At 44.5% G+C, this 15,696-nt stretch overlaps 1 long non-coding RNA gene across 1 annotated transcript in view; it reads right to left on the minus strand.

Annotated features, from left to right (window-relative positions):
- Nucleotides 1–9,087, minus strand: part of LOC142604914 (uncharacterized) — a 41,399-nt gene extending 32,312 nt beyond the window's left edge. Inside the window, exons 1-2 of the long non-coding RNA XR_012838763.1 lie at nt 8,802–9,087; nt 5,017–5,069 (exon numbers count right to left, since the gene is read on the minus strand). This is a non-coding gene — a long non-coding RNA (uncharacterized LOC142604914). The remainder of the gene's footprint in view (nt 1–5,016; nt 5,070–8,801) is intronic.
- Nucleotides 9,088–15,696: the final 6,609 nt, after the last annotated feature.

Genomic DNA, 15,696 nt, shown 5'->3' on the forward strand with positions numbered 1-15,696 from the left:
AGAGAAGCCCACAGTTCTTTTACATCTAAATGTGTAATAATACTCCCTTTGTCTTGTCAGGTTGAGCAGTGAGCTCTCTGGAGCAATTATACCGAACGTACAAGACATACTACACTTAGGCCAGGATCTCCTGGGATTCAGATGCACACAGCTCCTGCATGTAAGCAATAAGTAGCCTTTTCGGACTACTCTTGTGAGTCAAGTTACTAGCACACGTACCTGCAGGATTGGATACGACAAAGGAAAACCTTAAGCTGTCTAGCATCACGAGCAACACATTCTCACATATGCACCACTTACACCCAAAAGTTTCATCCCCAGTCTCTCACACCAAGGCACCAGGGTGGACCTGTGCGCGTGTATTGCAGTTCTAATGTTTAATTATCTTGAACGCAGTGATATCCACACCGCTCTAGAAAGAAATCAATTCTCCCTTTGCTCTGAGCTATAAACGCATGTATTCCATGATCAGCCTAACAGAACAGACATATGGGATCATACATCTGGGAAGCATATGAGAGTCCTTCACATATATAAAATTATTTTGCAAAGCATCTCTCTCGGACCCAGCTTTAGGTATTTTTCCTTCGTTTGCACGCTGGAAAATTTGACTGATGTTTTTGGTTTATAAGATATTAAATAATAACTACTCGGTTGCATTACTGGAATGCTTTTCGCTCCTAAAATCTCCCACTACACCTTACGCATCTTATCTGCAGTATTTCTTTGCCATGCTAGTACTCTCTGTTTCTGCCATTAGCCCTGGGACTCATATCTCCCATCACTGACATGAGGCTGTGTCTGGGGTTGAACTGGGCACACAAATACCTTTCTAGGACACACAGTAAAGGATGAAAAATCACAAGACTTCTAGAACAGCAAGCAGACATGAAGCAAACATGAACTGGATTCAGATGTGTTTTCAGTGCTGATGGCTCTGAGGAGTTTCTAAAACCAAAGGAGAAGAATTCCTACTGTAAAGCAGCTCCTCAGGAAGGCACTGCTGCCACCACCCTCAGAGAAGACTCCAAAATGATGGTGGCCATCACAGGTTCGTAACGAACCCAAAAATCTAGTCATCTTCCCACTTAAGATCCGATTTTCCCTTCCTCACTCCACCGGCAACAAAACAGTAAGGATCAGGCGCCCCAGACAATTCTTCATCTGCAAACTGACAATAATAACATATCACTTTTTCCACCTCCTGACCGCCATGTCTTCGTGGTCATGGGCTCTTACGCAGTACACGCAGCACTTAACACAATGAGGGGTTAAAGTCAATTGAGGGTATAAGGCATTCTAGTTATTACATTTTTCTTTTCGAATTTCCAAACCTCTCCAGTGGGTGTCATCCCACATGGCAGGGAGAAAATACAAATGAAATGAAAGGCCACAATGATGCCAAGGTGAAACCGAGACTCAGAAGGCCAAACTTAACCACACAGCAGAAACCTTCATCCTATCCCACACCACCTTCTGCAGTAAAAACTGAAGACCTCTGCCAAAACATGAGTTTCATGGAGGGACAGGCACACAGCAGTAACAAAGCTGCACACGTTGATTTATACCTGAAGCACAAAAGCATTTTGATGGTGGTGGCGCAAGCGCGGACGAAACACTGAAATCTTAAAGTTTCCCCCAAGCTGTGAACTACCCATTTCAATTAAAAATGCAACCCTTGTGGAAACACTGGGGAAATAACATTTTGGGCAACTCTTCTCCAGTGATTTGCTACAGAAAAACCAATGAGGTGGGTTCTAGCCAGAGTCTCTGCATCTGTTACTAGTGAGAGATAAATCAGACCCCAAGGCATTGTGCTAAATCACAAGGGTGGCTGCTACCATGTTTCAGTGAGGCATTTGTATTTCTCCCTCTCTTTTCAGGTTTTCCTTGGAGGCCTGAGAAACCATTTACAGGAGCACGGGGTCTTTTCTGTGCTGGAACTGCCTTTCTTTTCCTCCCTCCCTCTGTTTTAGGAGAGTGGCAATGCTATGAAAAGACCGGATCTTGTTTTACTTTATTGCCATTAGGGGCAAAGTAAAAAGAGTGAGACCTATAAACACAAAGATGCCAAGATACAAGGAGACTACATGCTTGAATACCCAGCCCTGGCTGCTTTGTTCCGTGAGTAATAACCAATATATTGGCGGAGGTCATATATATACGTTTGCCACAATGCAGAAAGTGGAGGTGCGAAAACGTGCACCTTATACCAACGGACCATTTCATTTCCTACGGCATAGCATCCCTCTGCCCCTTGCACAAATCATAAACCTTCTCTTTATTCACATTTCTCCTCTGGATTGATACCTCCCGTTCCACTTTTCCGCTCTACGGCAGTAGGCGTAGAAATGCTTCTGAGTGATTGACTGCAGAAAACATATGGGGAAAGAAAAACAAACATTTATGGCTGTGTGACATGGACCTACTTGGAACCCAAATCACATGGCAAATAACAAGATTTAACTATAAACTTTGAATTGAGGCCAGACCGGTTGAAGTTTCACTAAACTCAGCTATCCCGGGCTAATTTAGTGCTTTCTGTGGCAGCGGCTCCCAGCAAATCACCTGGAAATCTCATACGCTTCAACTCCAGAGCACTCTGCATTCCTCTGAAGCTTGACCTTCCCAGCTGGCCTCACTGCCCTGACCCACAGCAGTAACCCTGGGCTAGGTACTCCTGGGTCAAGCGTTCTGAAGCACGAGCTCTAAATTTCCAAGGAAGGCAGTAACTTTGCTTTATGCGAAGCTTGTGTTTTGATATAGCTCCTTAAAGCTGCCTCTCCTCTGCTGGAGAAACTCAATGAACTCAAACTTGAACACCAAACTTTGGTCTGAATTCCAGAGGCCAGTCAGTCAGTCGAGGAAATCATTCAATATCATCATCATCATCATCTTGGAGATCCAGGGTTCACCACTTTGTGCCTCCAATTTCAGAGGATTCGGTGGCTACTGATCAAAAACCAAAGCAAGGTGGGAGGACACGGTCCGTAAAACACCGCACGATCTATCCCCGTCCTTGCACACACCCCCAGGACACCGTACCAGTCCAACAAAGTTCTCCAACAAAGTTCTCCACGACCCACTGCAGCACACGATGCTTAGCCTTTCTGTGGGGGAACTTGGAAGCAATGTGTCTTCTCCTAGAGAAATCCTACGCTATTGATGAACTGCGTGGGGCAGGAGGGAAAGACTTCAGCTGCACAGGCAGGCCATGAGAGCAAAACCCACTTATTTCAATAGAATAATGCAAGGGGCCAGCTCAGTATTTGCAGAGTCTAAACTTCTGTGCTTACGCATCATTTAAGTTTCACATTACTGTCTATAAAAACTGCACAGGAAAGAATATGCAAAAAAAAAAAAAAAAAAAATCCATCACACTCCCACCACTATGGTCCAAAACCAGTATTCAGCACAAAGTCTTTGTCCATCCACATTCCACAACACAAATTTCAATAGATGAAAGCAACAGTGCTCAGATCCAAGATACTTCTAGGCCATCAAGGTGAGACTTTTCATTCAGGCTCATAAACTAGGATGTCACTGTAAATGGTTTAGCAAAATTTTAATATACATGCCAGTAGTGTGACCAAAGGCATTACCCCAGAATGGCTCACCTGATTAGTTATACAAATGCCTTTTTTTTTTTTTTTTTTTCCCTTTTAATCCAAGACCGTGCAGAATGCCAAATGGGAGAACGGAGCAGGGTATGTACTGGAATGTCTGAAGGCTACAGACTTGGGATTTATATTCCATGTTGAATTCATTGTTCTCTCTCCTACCCCCGCTGCCCTCTAAAAAATGCTGCAGCCATGACAGAAATAAATTAGCCTGAGGTACAGGTCACACCTTCAAGGGCAGTAAGCATTCTGGGTAAAATCAATAGAGAAGATGGGAGTCTCGAACAGCTGAAGCAGAAAGAATGACGCATTGATAGCTTTACATATACCCAAACAAAGGCACTTTGGAGAAACCCTAGTCCCTGCTGCCTTGTGAACACAAAGCTCATTTTTTCAACCACCTGAACCCCAAGAGCAACACAGAGGCAATTCAGAAAGGCACCCATTTCTTTGAAGAATTTGCATATCGATGCAGAAAATTCTGCTTGTTTGCATCTCTGCCCGGGAAGGAGATCCAGATGCTGAATTCTGGCCCAGGTTGCAACTCCCACAAACCCTTACAGAGACCAGAATCTGCACTGAACTTCAGCCGAGATTTTGCAGCACTCCCCAACCTCTCAAGTGGCAGAAACTGAAGCCTCGGACAAAAAAAAATCCCCTGAACTTTGGTGAATGCAGAAACGAGTCCAGGAGGCACCAATAGACACTACTCCTATGTGTTGCATTCATTATTTTCGCTTCTGATTTTAAAGCAATCATAATATATTCAAAATCATTCACATCCACTGAGAACCTTAAACTCAGGCTTCAGTATTTACGAATCACGGTTCCTCTGAAATGAGGTGATATAAGATTTATAACGATATGGGATATATGAAGACTCATGCAGAAGTCTAGTGGTTTTTACTAACGCCCCGATGGCGAGTCAAGTATTAACTCTCAGAGCGAGGCACATAACCTGTTCAGACACTTCATAGATCCCACAGGGTTCCTACCTGCTTTTTCAGGTTCCCAAAAGCTTTAAAGCCTGATTTAAGCTCCCACAATACTTCTAAAAATAGGACTTGGACTCCTCAGTCCCGCAGGAGTTTTTGCAATTGCTACCCAGGAGGTTTCTCGACAGACAGAGCTAAAAGCTTTTCTCCTCTTCTGTCCCTCCCAGGCTTCTCCAGAGACAACTTTGGCCCAAATACAGCAGGATCTAAATCCAAATGAACCCTGATTTTGTGCAAAGCCAGCAAGAGAATGTCAAATATGTAACTTTTCCCCAGCATCCTTGTTTGTTTGCTTTTTTTAAAAACCCACACAACATTAACATGTGTATTCTTTGATCATTAGACTCGCACTTCCACCTATGGTGAAATACAGTGCAGTTTTGAACTATATTTGTACTTACATTTGTGGAGTCTGTGAACAAAATTGTAAACAGAACTGTTCTCATTTCCACTGCTACCTGTAAAAAGAAATGGAGGAATTAACCATTAGTACCTGTGCTGCACTAAAGGATTCTCTGTCGCTTCCAGTCACTGCCCTATGTCTCAAACACGTAGCAATCATGTGGGAATACCTCTGCCTTCGAGGAAAAATTACAGTAAAATCAAGACCTCGAGGAAAAGCGTTCCTCAGAAATCATCCGTGTTTTGTGCTTCTGCTCTGAAGGCCTTTGCATCTTTGGTTGGCTCCTTGAACCCAGCAGTACACAGAGAAAAGAAAGCGATTGCTTCACTTTGGTCAATGGAGAGGAGAAGGCACTAAAGCTCTTCAGCAGAGGAGAGTCCTGGCTCTTCAGCTGGCTCTACAGTAATCCTGGGCACCGACGCTCTACGTGTGGCTATGAGTGGCTCAGGAACAGACCTAAAAGACTCGTTCCCTGCAGCTACTTTCACGCGCTACTCTTAGGGACAGGGAAAGTAGGGAAAGAAAGGCACGCTCAAGATCTTCCCAAGAATGACCAAGACCATCTGCCTCAAAACCAACAGTAGACAGAACGGCCTACAATGACTTGGGCCTGCTGTTCATTGGTTCTTCTCAAGTACAAAAACATTGGGCGATAGTCCACATTACTGCCTACGATATTCTAAAATACTGCCTAAGGTACCATTATCAGCTTTTGCTCCACACTTCTGTGCTAGACATGAAAAAATACAGTTGCACATTCTGACCTGTAGTGCAAACTCTATGCTTCCTTGAAAGAGATGCGATGTCATCTAGTGCATCTTTCTCTAAAATAAATCATCCCCTGTTTGTTTTGTACTTCACCACGCTTAGTGACATGGAAAGTCCTGCCCAGTTTTGGAGAACATTCCAATAGTCACAAGGGTATATTATCTGAACAGATCACATTTAGCATCTGTAGGTCAAGAATGACCCATTAGACATACACCCATTTGGGGTCTGTTTGTCTACAGCAGTGCCAGATACCAGCTGGCTTGCTTTTCTGAGTGACTTAGCCAGGGTGTTTCAGATGGGTCTTGACATCCTGAATACTCAAAATGCTCTGAGCAATCACCATCTTCAAAAAGGGCCTCAGTAGCATGTCCCTATCTAAGCACTGAGACAAGGAAGCTGCCACAATTAACCGCTCCAGAAACCCAAGACCATTGTGCTTCTGCTCTGCACGTCCCGAGACAGGAACAGACTCACAGCAAAGGTAACCCACTGCTTGAGGCAACACGATATATCCCATTCCTGCACCTCCTGCTTTCTCTATTCATATTTCACTTCTCCCTATTGATTATGGCAGTTTTCAGAAGATACGCCTTCATTTCAAAGAGCAAGATCACCGACGGAAGGACGCGTTGTAAGTTTTTCCCCACTTAAGTTGTTCAAAAAGCCAGGATTCAGCACACAAATGAAAGACAGACAGAAGGCTATGCTACACACATTTGCAACAGCTTGCTCCACTCTGGAGGTAAATTAAACCTTTGAAAGACCTGGGCCTTTCCAGGAACTATGGGATTCCCCTCGCTTGTTTTAAAAATAAAGGATTTAAATTCAACCAATGAACAGTAGTGGGCTTGCCTGGGCAGATGAAGGATGAAAATAAAGATGGGCAAGAGGTTAAATGGTTTATTGGCCAAAATCTGGCTGATACTCATTTAGTGGACTTTGCTATTATACATCACAGGTAGGATCTGGGCTCCATGGCCTAAGAGTTGTTTTCCACTTATAACTTCTGCAAGCCTATAAATTGCAAAATCTCAGCCCTAGGAGGGGAAATGAAATAATCCAAAAACATTTCCTGTCCCTAATTATATTTTGCACGTGAAGTGGATTCACACAAAGCTGCTGGATTTGGATACCTGAAATTGAACAATAGCATTAGGGAGGACACGTTGTTTGTGTCTGGGTAAGGACAATATTTTGCCTTTCCACTGTCACTAAAAGCATCTAAGCTAAACCTGTGGACCTGAGGTCCAAACGTTAGTGTTTAGAACTCAAATCCAGACGTGCATTTTTGCAGCCTGGGCTTACCACCTCTCTGCAAGTACAAGGCATTTTTGTTGTATAAATATGCAAAGCACCCTACAAAAGACCCGCCGGGTCACCCTCCCCATTTCACAGCTAAGGAGATGGAGGTACTGCATGCAAAGAGGGGAGAGACTAGGCTGTGGCCACACCGAGTCCGTGTCCGTCTGCAGCACAACCCTGCCCGCCTCCATAATCCCCTGCAGGTTGCTAAATCAAAGAAGAGGAAAAACGCAAAGAAATTTTCCCAGCCTTCTCTCATCATAAACTTCCTTGGATCACAGGGCATAAATGTAAGGGGAGATCAGAAAGCTTCAGCTTTGGTCACTTGAGATTCCTTCTGCTTGGCCTAACTGCTCCCGGTCCCTCCATGCACACGCGGCAGGTAATCCCGGTGGGAATCAGCCCAGAGACGTAGCGTAACCCGGACACTGCTACTTTTGCTCTATTCTCGCCCTCTGCAAAGAAGAGATGCTGAGAGGTTTTGGTTTTTTTTTCCTGCAGAGTTTTCAGCTCAAAGTGGTGAGCAGCAGCATAACCTATTGTAGCTTGCAAAGATACTATGCACTTCTTCTCCTGCAACTAGGAGTATGCACCATGACTAACCTGCTACCCTTTATTCTTACTGAGATCCTCTGCATGGGAAATCAACTTCCAACACACCCAAATAATAAACACAGAGCTTTTAAACACCAGGATTTTACATTTGCATGTATAGTTATTTCTTTGATTATCTCAAGTTTACAAAATTCAGGTGTTGAAGGCTGTATATACAAAATTAAATGCTAACTTTTGATAAGCAATGTAACCATTCTGAAGAACATCGGAGGGCAAAATTTAACACCAGAAACTACCAAATGTTTCTGACCTACTTCAAACAATCATTAACTACAGACAGTTTCTAATTATTTGAGTCCATTTCACTTCTTATTCAGTGGTTATTTTGTTTCTTGACCATTTGGCCTATGTTCAGAAAAATCTCCAGTAGGCAGCACAAAGTCTCAAAAACATTTATTCTCCTTCCCCTTTCTAAGGTTGGGAGTATTTCAAAACCTCGAGAGACAGGAGTTCTAAACATGTCTTTAAAACCAAACAGCAGAGAGCACTTAAAAATTTAAAAGCACAATAGTCTATTACGTTAAAACGTGTTCTTATCAATCAAGTAAAATCGCTTTCTCTCACCCCTCTGCTAACAGTTTTGCAATTCATTTTCCAGAAGGAACTACGAACGTATTAAAAGGCAAAAACATCTATGCTCAGCCTGGAAATGATCACATGAACAAGCCACAAGATTTGCTTGATAACATACAGAGTTTATTATTCCAGAAGAAGTCTCATTTTCAGCTCTAAGGGAGAGGGCGGGGAGAGAAGGGGGAACAGTCTTTTAAAACACACACGCTGGAAGCAAAGGATTGCATTTATAGGAACCACTAGAAAGAAGAAAGAAAAAGTAAAGAAAACAAACCTCGATGCTACCAGCAACTCAAGTTTTGAAAAACTAGGCTCAGCTCCCCGCAAATCTTCCCGTAACGTTTTCACTTAAAACAAGTTTACCTTACCAGACAGGCTGAACAATCAGAAAGCTGCGAAACTTTTTCTAAAAAAGTTCAGCTCTGCTAAAGATGGGGAGGGCTACGGGAGAGCAGAAAACAAAAGCGTTAGTTGAAAGTCAAAAGCTGCTCGAAAAAGTTAGTTTCTCTGCACCCCTCTTACTGACCTAAGAAGTCTTCGCTTCACAGGTAGCAAAGTTTGTCTTCCTTCTCCACTGCAAGATTCACACTTGCAGGCAGGCACGCTGCGTTACTGAGAGCACGCACCCATCAAAAGAATATTGTTTCCAATCTTCCGGTGACTAAGGAGGGAAAGAAAAATGCAGTCCGGCCAGGTACTGTTTCTTCGTGAAAAGTAAATCCGGCATTCTGGAATGAGTTCAAACATAGGGCTTGACAGGCAAAGGAGAAAAGCTTTTTCACTGAGCATGCTTAGTCCTGCACTGCCTGCACACTTAATGAACATTACTTCCTTCCCAGTGGTTACTCCTAGTAGAAATCCACACCCCCTACTCTTTCAGAAGTCAGGAATGCAGCTGAAACCAAAGTCCAGAAAACATGCCCGACACCCAGACAAGGCCCCACGGATCAATAAACGCAGGTTGTGACCTGCGGGTCAGTTTGTCAAACAGGACATCGGGGTGAGTTTTTTCTACACTTGGTATAGTTTGTTTTATGCTTCAGCTAATGCTACTCACTCCCCAGAGAAAATAAAACTGCACCAGCTTTTAAAGAATGATTAAATGCTTCAATAACAGATGGGAATTCTCTTTCGAATCTTGTCTTTGCAAACCTGCTTTAAAGTGAGGAAAGAATGCTGCATAAAGAAGTTTTTCAGACAAAATTAGGTCATTTGATTCCTGGGCAAAAGTTATTTGAATTTGTCATAGGTAAGGAGTATCTGGTGGCAAAAAAAAAAAAAAAAAGAAGAAGAAGAAAAAAAAAGGGGAGGGGGGAAAGCACCTTTTATTTAGTTAGGGCCTAATCCTGTTCCGTTTGCGATCACATGGAGTTTTGCCATTACCTTTGATGGGAATCGTGCTAGGGTTTTAGATTACAAATGCTTTCAGGCAAGAGCTGTGTCTACTTCAGTGACCTGTACAGGACAGACTGGTTTTGGCACTTCAATTTGCAATTTACAATATTGCTGTGTCTGAGTGTTCCAACACTGTGCAGCAGAAATCCCCCCCCTCACAAAATTCACAAGAGCTGCTGAAGAAAAGCAATTCTACAAAATTGCATGTGTTATTTTTAAAGCTTTTCATTATATTTCGAGCTTTTCAGTTGCTTTCCAATTTGTCCTTGAGGTTACACTTAGCTCTCGCGTCTCAATTCTCCTCCACAATAGGACTTGAAATTTAGCCTTTTTGTAACGAAGACTATGCTGGCCCCGACTGCCGTGTCACAGCCTTCATAAAAACACCAAGTGTCGTAAGAATTATAATGAAATAACAAAACCCGTAATATTGTCAGAGTAAGGAGCACTAATCAGAGTTACAGCTGGATGGGCCATTATCGCTCTAAGACCTCTAAGATAATGAATATCCCTCTGCATTTGAAAATAGGTTAGAACTTGATCATGACCCCAGTGTCTGAGTAACTCCGGACTTCACAAGGCTGCGGGTCCTGATTTGAACAGGATGGATGGTGACAGAGGTTAAATCTCTGGATTCCAAACGGCCCAGACCTTTAGAATATACACCAAATTTAGATTGCAAATTTTAAAAGTGCACATTGGGATTGTATTCACGTGGCTATGTGTCCTGGAGAACCGCTGTTGGTCCTTTGCTCCTAAGTGCAACCAAGTGGTTTGGGGTTGGTTTTTTTTAAATAGTTTAACTGCCCACATATCCCTGCTCGTCCTGGTTTCATTCAAGATCATAAAAGGAAATAGTCCCAAAACTGTTTGACAAAAACAAGTTGTGCTGTATTTCCGGTGTACGGACCTTGAAGAGATTTTGGAAATCCCGAGAAAGTTTCCTGCAGATTTGGAAAAGCAGCCATGTTAGGCTTATTAAACACAAATGCACTAACCGAAAGATTTTTCCCTTTGGTACGTTTTCCAGTTCGTATCCCAAAGCTTTCCTTTTGTCAGGGAAGTCCCTAACAGGGGACTTTCCTAACAGGCAGCTAAATTGAAATTTTATCTCCGGACCATCCCTCAGACACTTTTCTCGGCTGTGCCAAGAACTAAACCTATTACGTGTTCATTGAGCGGAGACATCGCAAGCAGGTGGACAGTGCGTCTTGTTCATGACTAAAAGAAATTACCCTAAAGCTCTGAAGTGATGAACCCAAGGCTTAAACACATGTTCGCTTAGCAAGCAGTTGTGGTGATTTTAGGCATCTTTGTCTTCCTCAGTTGTTCATTACACCTTCTGCAGCCCAGCTGGATGAACAGGGCACACACTCTCTTCAACATGGCATCCAGGAGCTTGAATTGCCACCAGAACTAGGCGCCAAACCAACGAACACGGCACTGAAGCGCCGTACGCATGTGTGCTTCATCATCGTGGCGTGACGCTGGGATGGTCACTTGCTAGAGAGACAGGACCACGTGAGCCCCACAGCTGTCCACAAAATGAACAAGTGCTTCAACCCTCTCAGGCGCCTACAAGAGACCCACTGCATGAACCGCTTCAAGATCAAGCTGTAACCACGCACTGTCCCTGCAGATCTCCTCCCCGTGACACCAGTGACAGAGCTACCGAGTACCTCAAGGCTGCTGTGTGATCAGCATCCATTTGCCTTGCGAGTACCACAGCGCCGAAGCCCTGGAAGCTAAAGGCACGTTGCAAATACGCCGTCTGTGAGTCGCAACGGAGGGAGCAGACTGCTGATTCCCTTCATGCCTAATTACCCATAAGCGGTTGGCACGATGATTTATTTAGCGCAGCGTTGGCCTAGCTTTCAGACGAGTCCTGTGTCCAAATGGAAAACACTCTACCTCCAGTTTTCTTCTTGAAGGAAAAATCACGCGGGGCATTCAAGTCCACAAAACTATTCTCTCCCGTGAATTATTTGAAAGCTATATGGACCGCTGCATGCCAAAGCTGCGCTGCCTGTGCCTGAAGACGAGCTCCGCTATGTATATTCTGTCCTGACACAGGATTACTGGGATCTTCGAGGGAAACTGGGAGCAGTCCTTCCTGTAACTATTCAGCTGCCTGTCAGCTGGGACTGCAGGATGACATGCGAGGTGACAGTCCAAACTGAATTTAAGTGGGAATGGGGTGCTTAAACACCCTTTAGGCTCTGCAATTAGGGCCTTTAAAGAGGAAAGAGTTGGGCAGCATTGCAAAGGAGAAGAAAAACAAGAGACGTGTCCTATGCCTAGAAGCTATTAGGTGACTCCCAGATGGACTGCCAGCAACGGAGAGAGGAGAACACAGTCCCCTTCAGGCATCCATGAGTCAGGACAAGGAATGGGAAAGCCTGGATAAGTGAAAAGCCTATAGGGAACAGTACAGGCTTTGGGCAGAGAAACGACTTGGGGTTTGGGATGCTGCCCACATATTCTGTTTAACCAGTAAGCCGTGTCCTAAGGCGCAGACCTGAAACAGACTTTGGCGTGGCATCAGTCCTTCCCAGGGTGAACGACAGAGCCCACCAACGCACATTCACCAAGATCCAATGGGGAACTATTCTTACTTTAGATGTTGCCACTTTTAATGAGAGCCAAATGGCTGCCCCTCCCAGAGCTAACAGCTCCAGCTGGGGCAGCTTTGCTTCTCTTTTCCCCCTAGGACGCATAAAATGCGTTTTTGCTCTCCTTCCTGACACCAGAAAAGCCTGGATGGCTTCCCACTGTACTGTGAGAGCTTGAAACTTGGCCATGCTATTTACAGCATCTTCTTTGCCCGGAGGAATTGGAGACGCATCGTGATTTTTCCACCATATGCAAGCAGCAGGCACTGCAGCATGTGCCAGCACCACTATACGGCAAGCTCAGCCCTACCTGTCGATGCTTCCTCGTGGCCCCTAAAAGCACTACAGTGCGAGAGAACAGGATTTCCCAAGGGATGCTGTCTGCTGTCTCTCATATTCATTGTTCTTGGTGTTCGGACGCATCCATCCTTCAATTCTTAGTGGGAAAGGACAAATTAAAGAAAGCCTGTAAAGGGTGGGGCTCCGTTTCTGGTTCTTTTAACTGTAGCGTTAGCTTTTGGCTATAGAGAAGCTTTTCAAAAGGACTTAAGTGACTCAAAAGCCTCAAATCTATTGGTTTTCAGCGGGAGTTGGGCTCGCAGGAGCCCGGTTCCTGCTGGAACTGCAGAAAAGCCTGTTCTGCCTTTGAGGGTCTGGAGAAACATCCAGTCCTTTCCATCTGACATTTAACAGCCCGGAGATAGGCTATGGGCATCCAGCGGTGGTCTGGCTGACCAGGTATAACTCAGGGGTGACTTCTGGAGCCTGTCGTGGCAGGTTGACCTTGGTCAGCTGCCAGACACCCACCCAGCTGCTCTCTCACTCCCCCTCCTCAGCGCGACGTGGGGAGAAAATCGGATAAAAAAAACCTCATGGGTTCCCAGAGGCTGCAGTCCTTCAGGATAAACCTGCTCCAGCGTGGGCTTCCTATCAGGAGACCCTGCCCCGGCATGGGTCCCTCGCTGCTACCACCTCGCAGGGTCCAGCTCTGGAGGAGATGCCGGCCAGCACCTGCGAGCATCAAGCTCTGCAGAGGAGTGGTCCTCTACAAGGCGGTGAGTCCGAGCCGTCGCACCGTGCAACAGCCGCGAGGGAAAAGCGGCGAAGGACAGCAGACCGGCACGGCTCCGTAATCAAAGCGGTCGAGTACATATCACATAACGCTGCCACGCTGGAAATCTCCCAGACGGCAAACCACCACAGAGACCTCCGTTGGCAGAACAAGCGGTTGTGACTTTCCAAAGATGTGTTTTTCCTTTGCTTCCCATTTACTTCAGCAAAGCTTATTCCTACCTTGTGCTGAGAAAAATATAACCCAGGAGACGTTATTCCTACAGACGCTCGCCAGCAAGCAGGCAGCCCACACAGGCGGAAGAGCTCAGCCTGGTTTTAGATAATGGTGCGTACACGAATGTCCCCAAGAGAAGTGTCTCCGGGAGCTCCCATCACCGGGCTAGAGGTACCAGATAATGGAGCGAAGGATGCCAAAGGAGGAAGCTTCAGAGCTGGTAGTGGAGACAAAGCAGTCCGTCTCAAAGGGAGGGTGATACAAAATACAGTAGCATTTTGGCTCTATCTTTCCACCCAGGGTAGCCACCATAACGTCTATCATCCATGTTACAGAAGGGATATTCGTGGGGATATACGGTGAAAGCATGAACTGGACAAATTCATTCAAATTTGGACAAAATGCTAAACAGTAACTGTTACGGTTTGTAAATATTAGACTATTAAGGCTACGTATCCTGCTAAAGATATACTTTGGTCAAACTCAAAGGGAAGAGACTGAGCGAAACTGTATGATTGTACACAAAGATTGACCAAACCATCTAAACATCTCTTCCAACTTTAGGATCTACTAAAATATAGGAGGAGTGACTGCCTTTATTTTTTTTGAGGAAATACTGACTATGGGTAGCTGGCATGTTTTCCAGAATGCAGCAGGTAATCTAGGCATATTAAAAGTTAAACCACAAGAAAGTTTAACTTTGAAGATGGTGCAAAGTACTTGCTTTGCTAGGACAGGAGGACAGAGCAGTTATTGTGAAGCATAGCAGTTTCCAAATCTGTACTACTATCCCACTGGTCTTCCACACAGCTTTGGGCAAGACACTTCACATCTCTGATTAAAAGTAATCAAAAGGAACTGGATGTAATTATTACAAAGATTGCTATGATAAATCTGAGACAGCACTGACAAAAAGCTACAAATAATGCAGGAAAGATCCGGCCACAGCCACAAAATTCCAGGGGATTCAAACTCAACTTTACATAAATATGCAAAGCAATTACACATCAGAAAGAAAAAGTTGGAGCAAAGCAAGCACGCTCTCATACCACTCAGCCATTGCTTTTGAAACTCCAGATGAACTGGCTGCAAGCCTCTTTGCAGCAGAAACGTTTTCAAGCAAGTGATTCAAGCTAAGGGTGAGGGTAGGGACACCTTCAGAGAACTGTCTCCCAACAGAGCAGAATGCTGCCTGCCGGAAATGACCCCACCACACGTGGGGCTCAGCCTGCTACGGCGGAGTGTGGTTCTGCGAAGGTCCAAGTGACCGGCTGTAGTTGCACTAGCTGATCAGCAGTCCGTCGTCTCGTGTTTCACAGGAATGAGGAGCTGGGCTTCACAGTCTCTTGCTGACTTTTCTTTTGCACGTCTCAAAAATTTGGACCGTTTGTCTCCTCCTGACCTGTAATACTTTTCAATTTCACAAATTATATTAACTATGATTTTTCAGAGTCTTATTGTAGGATAATAAATGACAGCCAGCATTTCCTATTACAACCTACGGTTTTCCATTCCAGGCAAAATAAAGCTGATTGAGGGAGAAGAAAAGACAAACTGCACAAGCAACAGCATTGAGCTCAGGGAATTTAATTTTTCCCCTCTCACAGGAGAGAGCTGTCTCAAGGCTAAATGTTTTGTGTGCATAGGTACGTATGATAAATACTTGTAGAGAGATGTTGGTGAAGTGCAATGCTTCTGAAGGAGCTGAGCTACATCATTTGTGCTATGTCTCTAATCTCGATACAGCTGAGCTTCAATAAGACATGATACTTAAGATTACTAACATTTGTTAGTAATTTCTGATATAAGGCAGAACTGCTTAGAATTTTGCTTCGGATCAAGTATAACTAAAAACCATTATATATCTTACTGAATGGGTTAGATGTGGTTTTGCCAGCATGGAAGGACTCACCATCTATCAATCCCTACAGGATTAATGAGTTTGCTGGCACCTAATCCCAGCAAAGCCATCAGTCTGGTAAAGATGTCTCAGTTGAGCACAACATAGTGCAGTGAATATCAGCATCCAAATATAGGAACGTTAATGGCAGATAATAACAATCAGGAGCATTGCAACAGACAGGTCAAAAGGCAGGACTCTTCAGACATCACGGTGGCGGAG

Source organism: Balearica regulorum, chromosome 23 (assembly GCF_011004875.1).
Source record: "Balearica regulorum gibbericeps isolate bBalReg1 chromosome 23, bBalReg1.pri, whole genome shotgun sequence".
In the NCBI taxonomy this organism is placed as follows: Eukaryota; Metazoa; Chordata; class Aves; order Gruiformes; family Gruidae; genus Balearica; species Balearica regulorum.